General features: G+C 46.1%; 1 long non-coding RNA gene across 1 annotated transcript in view; it reads right to left on the bottom strand.

The window, feature by feature from the left end:
• LOC105522081 overlaps positions 1–6071 on the bottom strand; it is a 20547-nt gene extending 14476 nt beyond the window's left edge. Inside the window, exons 1-3 of the long non-coding RNA XR_001003382.1 lie at positions 5986–6071; positions 5087–5224; positions 3467–3546 (exon numbers count right to left, since the gene is read on the bottom strand). This is a non-coding gene — a long non-coding RNA (uncharacterized LOC105522081). The remainder of the gene's footprint in view (positions 1–3466; positions 3547–5086; positions 5225–5985) is intronic.
• Between the last annotated feature and the right edge of the window lie 335 nt (positions 6072–6406).

Raw genomic sequence — 6406 nt, 5'->3', positions numbered from 1 at the left:
ACCTATAAAATGATAGTTCAGGATGTTAACAGCAGCGAATCTGTATGAGTCTGCAGCAACTTCAATTCTTGCCTCCTCAGAAGAAAGAATTTGACTGAGGAGTATAAGCCAGAAAGGAGAGACTGAGGCAAGGTTTAGAAAGTGTCGACGAAAACAGTCAAACTGTGTAAAATATTTGAAGACATTTATTCTGAGCCAAATATGAGTGACACAGCCTTCAGGAGGTCCTGAAAACATGTGCCCAAAGTGGTCAGGGTACAGCTTGGTTTTATACATTTTAGGGAGGCAAGAGACGTCAATCAAATACATTTGAGAAATACATTGGTTTAGTCCAGAAAGGCAGGGCAATTCAAAGGAGGGCAGTCTATAGGTGAATTTAAACATTTTCTGGTTGACAGTTGGTTGAGTTTGTCTAAAGATCTGAGATTAATAGAAAGGAAATGTTCAGGTTAAGATAAAAGATTATAGAGACTAAGGTTCTTCTTTAGTGGCTGCCCTTAGAGACAATAGATGACAAATGTTTCCTATTCAGACCTTTAGAAGGTGCTAGACTCTCAGGTGGCTCACACCTGTAATTCTAGCACTTTGGAGGGTGGGGCGCGGGGGCAGGGAAGGTGGTGCTGAAGTAGGTGGACCGCAGTGAGACCAGGAGGTCAAGACCAGCCTGGTCAGTGTGGTGAAACCCTGTCTCTATTAAAAATACAAAAATTAGCTGGGTGTGGTGGCAGGCACCTGTAATCCCAGTTACTCGGGAGGCTGAGGTAGGAGAATGGCTTGAACCCGGGAGGCAGAGGTTGCAGTGAGCTGACATGGCAACACCGCACTTCAGCCTGGGCAACAGGGTGAGACTCTGTCTCAATAAATAAATAAATAAACAAATAAATAAATACATAAAGGCGCTAGACTCTTAATCTCTTCAGGTGGGAGGGCCTGGAAGAAAAATATCTAGCTATGTTAACAGAAGTTCTTCACAGATGCAAATTTTCCCCCACAAAGGATGGCTTTGCAGGGCCATTTCAAAATATGGCAAAGAAACGTGTTTTGGGATAAAATATTTTGATTCTCTTGTCGTGTAATATTATGCCAGAGTCAGACTAAAAAGTCACAATATATAGGGTTAAATAAAACCCATCTGATGAGAATTTTTGGTCTGCAGGGCACGACTCCCCAGACCCCTTAGATAGGAATTTGGAAGATAAGAAAAAATCAGAGTTTAGTCCTCAAGCAGGAGTGAAAGTTTATTCAACAGCTTTAGAGCAGGAATGAAAGGAAGTAGAGTACATTTGGAAGAGGGCCAAGGGGGCACCTTGAAAGATCGAGTGCACAGTTTGACCTTTGACTTGGGGTCTCATAGGCTGGCATACTTTCAGGGTCTTGGGTTACTTCTCCCAATTCTTCCCTCAGGGTGGGCTGTCCACACGTGCAGTGGCCTGCTAGCACTTGGGAGGGGAGTATGCACAGTGTATTTGCTGGAACTGTACAGATGCTTTCTCGAGGCGTTCTTCCTTTACTAGTGTAGCATTCCCACAGGAAGGTCATTTACCAATTAAACTCCACCACTTTGCCTCTTAGTGCACGTGCTTGAGCTCACCCGCCCAGTTCCTGAGATCTTATTGGGAAGCTGCTGATCATCACTTTCAGGTTTTTTCTATCTATTTGGAGACTGCCTTTCCCTGGTGCTGGCTGCAACCAGTTATTATTTGAGAGAGACAGTGTAACAACCATCTGACTCACCTGATGGTCACCTGACATTCCTGGTCAGGGTAGGGGGCCCTCTCCTGCACTGCACATGTCTGCCTGACTATCTACTGTAACAAGGACACCATCAGATAATTGCTAAGGTTTCTCCCCATGTGAGGAGTCCTGAGAAAGTGGTATTATCGGAGATACTGAAGAGTCCTCAGGGAAAGTCTAGATGGCCTAGACAGCCTGTGGCACTCCATGTCACCCTGCCACCAATGTCTCCCTATCTTTTGTCATCCTCTGACCTCCTCCTGCTCAACCCCATTTCAGGGGAGGAGGAAAGAAACGTAGAAAAGATAATGAGGCAAAGTGGCGATGGGTAGTGAGAGGATGATGAAGTGGTAGATAATGGGAGAGTGGAGGGAAGACACAGAGATTATACACATATGCTTTTTTAGAGAAAGGACATGGGGAAAAGATAGGGGGCATCAAAGAAAGAACATTTACCTTCTTTTTTCATCAAATAAAATAATCGCTGACATTTATTATGCCCTTGTCCTAGGCCTGGCACCTTGTTCAGTTTTTCACATGCATCATTTCATTTAGCCCTCATACATCTCATTTTATAGATAAGTGAGAAACAGACTTATAAAATTAATCAATGTGTCCAATATCACTAATTAGTAAGAGACAGGACAAGGCATTGAACTTTAGTATCTTTGACCCCTGAGATTGTACTTATAAATACTAGCCCACATGGCTTTCCTACCAGCATTTCCTCTGAGCCAGGGAATGTCACCATTTTCCTTATGGCCATCAGCATTTAGACTCGATGTCATTGCTGACCTACAGTGATGAGCTCATCACCATGGGCAGAGAGATAGGCAGGCACCTAGCCATGCACTCACTCACCCACTGATGACACTCAGGAAGGCTTGGTGAAGACAAGTAAAGACAATGAATATTATACATAGAAAGTATTTCTTGTGAGGTGCCATCATGTAGGGAAAGCTTCTTAATTAACTCTGGCTGGGTCTAACGTTGAAACTAATTCTTGGCCGGGCGTGGTGGCTCACGCTTATAATCCCAGAACTTTGGGAGGCCGTGGTGGGCAGATCACGAGGTCAAGAGATCAAGACCATCCTGGCCAACATGGTGAAACCCCGTCTCCACTAAAAATACAAAAATTAGCTAGGTGTGGTGGCACATACCTGTAGTCCCAGCTACTCAGGAGGCTGAGGCAGGAGAATCACTTGAACCATGCAGGCAGAGGTTGCAGTGAGCAGAGATCGTGCCACTGCACTCCAGCCTGGTGACAGAGAGACACTCCATCTAAAAAAAAAAAAAAAATTATTTCTTGTTCTTTCTGGGTAGAAGAGAGTTCCTGCACATGTGCCCAGAAGATCACAGGTGCCTGTGGTTTGTTGGGGGATAATATACACAAAAATAAGTGGTGAATATCCATAGCTAACCATAGCAAATTTTCTCAGTATTATACCTGTCAGAAAACCCAAGAAAGCCTCATTGTAGGACTCCTCTAGGTCACCCTCTAGCGATTATGATCGATGATCACAGAGCTGGGATGCGATGATGTCCCATTAGGGGTCTTCCACCTGCTTATCATTTCTCTGCCTGATATTTCAACTGTAAATTTGTGAGGAAATTTGGGAAAGACTGCATCAGACCCCTATCCAATAGTCGCCAAGCTGTGCGCACTTTCCCTGGATCTTTCTTTGTTTCAATGCAGGGATATTATATCGGTTTTGGAATCAGTCAGACTCACGTTCAAATTCTGCCTCTGCTGTTTATTGAGTGAGGAGCAGTGGTACGAATCCCTTGACCTTGAAACTGCTGTATTCTCTCCTGTAGAAAGGAATTGCGGCAGGTGTTATGAGGATCAGGTGAGCTAGCACATGCAATGCACCAGCACAGGGCCTGGAATATGGCAGGTGACCACTCACTGCAAACTCTTATTCTTCATGCTTCAGTTATGTATTCCTATATAAAATACCAACCCAGGCCTTAGCGGCCCCCAGGACTACACCCATTTGTCATGAAGAGCTTTAGTGAGCTTTACTTGAATAACAACCATTTATTTGCTCATAGTTCTGTAATCTGGGCTGGGTTCTTCTACTGTTCTCACCTGGGGTAGTTCATGCTCTCATGCTGACCATCAGGAAGCTGAACTGGGGCCAAAAATCCAAGACAGCATCACTCATGTGTCAAGAGGCCTGGCTGGGGTGCCTGAGCCAGCTCGGATCAAGCCTCTGCTTGGTGTAGTGCTCTGTTGTTAGCACCTTAAAATTCTTAACAATTTTAAAACAAGGGACCCTGCATTTCATTTTACACGAATCCCTGCAAATTGTGTAACCAGTCCTTGCAGCTGGATCTCCTTCTATACTAGTTCAGGGCTCCAAGGGAGTGAAAGCAAAAGCTGGCAGGCTTCTTAAGACCAAGGCTAGAACTGGTATGATATCACTTTGCCACATTCTATGGGCCAAAGCAATTCACAAGGCCATCCCTGATTTGAGAGGAGGAGCAGGAAAATCTTTATGGCCATCACTCGACCTCCATTTCCTACTTTCAGCATTTTCAGCAACTGGGTCCTGAGAGAGCTCTTCTGGTGCTAAGAAGCAGATACCTCCCCAAGTGACCTCATAAAAAGAGGAATATGTGGTAGAGGGTTGGAAATCTCTCAGAAATGAGGTATAACCCCATCTTAGGAAAGTGGAAAGAGTTAGAAACTCAGGATCTGAGGCTATGCCTTGCTTCTCAGTGGTCACATTGACTTCCTTGGTCAGTCATGGCTTGAGGGGAGGTCAGGGAAACTGGTCACTCAGAAGAGACAACTGCCCTTTACAGAGACTGTGGGCAGGCCAGCTCTCTATAAGAGGCTGTGAATAAGGTAGGGTATATCCCCTGACAGAAATGTTTTTTCTTTATCAGCCATTTATGAAGCACCAATAATTATATGTAAGATAGTATCTTGGCCTGCGGGGATACAGGGATGGGGGCAGGTGAATAATCAGGTTTATTCTTACTGTCCTTGTGCTTGGGGAGTCACCCCAGTCCTTGGTGACTGGCTCACATAGCTTCATGTGGCTAGCAACACCCACCTACCATGGCGGTACAGGAGAACGCTTAACTCACTGTAATCTCCAATGCCTGGGTTCAAGCGATTCTCTCGCCTCAGCCTCTGGAGTAGCTAGGACTACAAGTATGCACCACCATGCCTGGCTAATTTCTTTTACAGAGATGGAGGTCTTGCTCTGTTGCCTAGGCTGGTTTCAAACCCCTGGCCTCAATCAATCCTCCCACTTTGGCCTCCCAGAACCCTGGGATTACAGGGGTGAGCCACCGCACCTGGCAGAGAATGCATTCTTTTACAAAAATGCCAATTCACCTTAAAGAAAAGTTGAGTGAAGAAGGATGAGAAATTGTGACTTTATCTTACTTACTTTGGTCCCGCTCCAAAGAAGATGACAGACTGAGGCCCGCAGAAGCAGGGATTCCCATGTGGACTTGGGAATGTCATTACCATCTCCTTGGGGCATGCAGAGGAGAGCAGTCACCATCTCTTGACCTCTCTTGTCAGCATGCTCCCCACTTCCCTACTCTACTTCCTCATGGGTTCCTTCCTTCGTGCCCTCAGTCTAGTGTCTTTACCCCTGTCCTGGAGACCCCATCTCTTTTCTCCAGTACATAGCACCCCTCCTCCGTCCCTTATCACACGTTCGACTCAGCTGGCGCTAACGCTTTCCTTGGCCCAGCTTTGCCAACTGTGAAAAGCAAGGCAGTCCATCAGATGGAAGAGATGATATAATTGATGATCAGATCCAGGGCAGGCTCCCAGCAGTAACAGCTGTGGCAAATTTCTATATAAGCTAGCTGAGAAACAAGCTAATAAAATGAGTTTATTTCCCAGTGACAATGCAATCTAGTGTTCTATGACCAGCTCCTTGCAAAACAATAACCCTGGCATTATGACAAGATTCACGTTAACTGTGCAGGGCCCTGTCTTGACTACCCAGGTGGCTAGCATCTACTTGGATAAGAATGTCCTGATCTTCAAATCTCTTCCCTGATAAAAAGAGGGCTGCTGCTCTCAAGGAACTTCAGTCAAGCGGCGTGGGGGAGACAGTCCCATACAGACAAAAAACTAGAGGGTGAAAGGCCAATGAGTGGTGGGAAGGAGAGGGAAAGAAGCTTCCAGAAGTAAGTGCTGAATGGGAGATTAAAGTTGGCTGGGGGCCACGGTGGAGCACAGGTGTAATGGAGGGTGGAGCCTCTTTCAAACCTCACTCCTCACTGTGCGCCCGCGTGTCCGTTCCCACTGGAGTGGCGGTGTTTTCTTGAGGCAGGAGATGGCTTGCTTCCATCTGGAATCTTCGCTAGAACTCCCTCCTCCTCCTGCTTCCTTTCACCCATTCATTCCAAACATACGTTGAGCTACACATTCTGGGTTCCCAACTGGAAAGGCCTTACGAGGGAGATTACTTGCCACGATTTTACTTTACTTGGTTCCGACTTCTACTCCTTTCCCTGAGCTTCACAGGTTTTGAGAAAAAAAGCCCTCAGCCTCCCCGAGTCCTTCAGTTACGCTGCGCACCCTCTCACTTTGCTAGTTTCCAACCAGTCGCTGCTGAATAAGTTGGAACACTTCTGCTTCCGATGCTCCGAAACACCCTCGGACGCCTGCGCAGTAACTCTTCCCCTCCCCGCT

This window comes from Colobus angolensis, unplaced genomic scaffold (assembly GCF_000951035.1).
Source record: "Colobus angolensis palliatus isolate OR3802 unplaced genomic scaffold, Cang.pa_1.0 Scaffold419, whole genome shotgun sequence".
Classification (NCBI taxonomy): Eukaryota; Metazoa; Chordata; class Mammalia; order Primates; family Cercopithecidae; genus Colobus; species Colobus angolensis.
The sequence above is the reverse complement of the archived record's forward strand: the minus strand, read 5'-3'. Positions and strand labels throughout refer to the sequence as shown.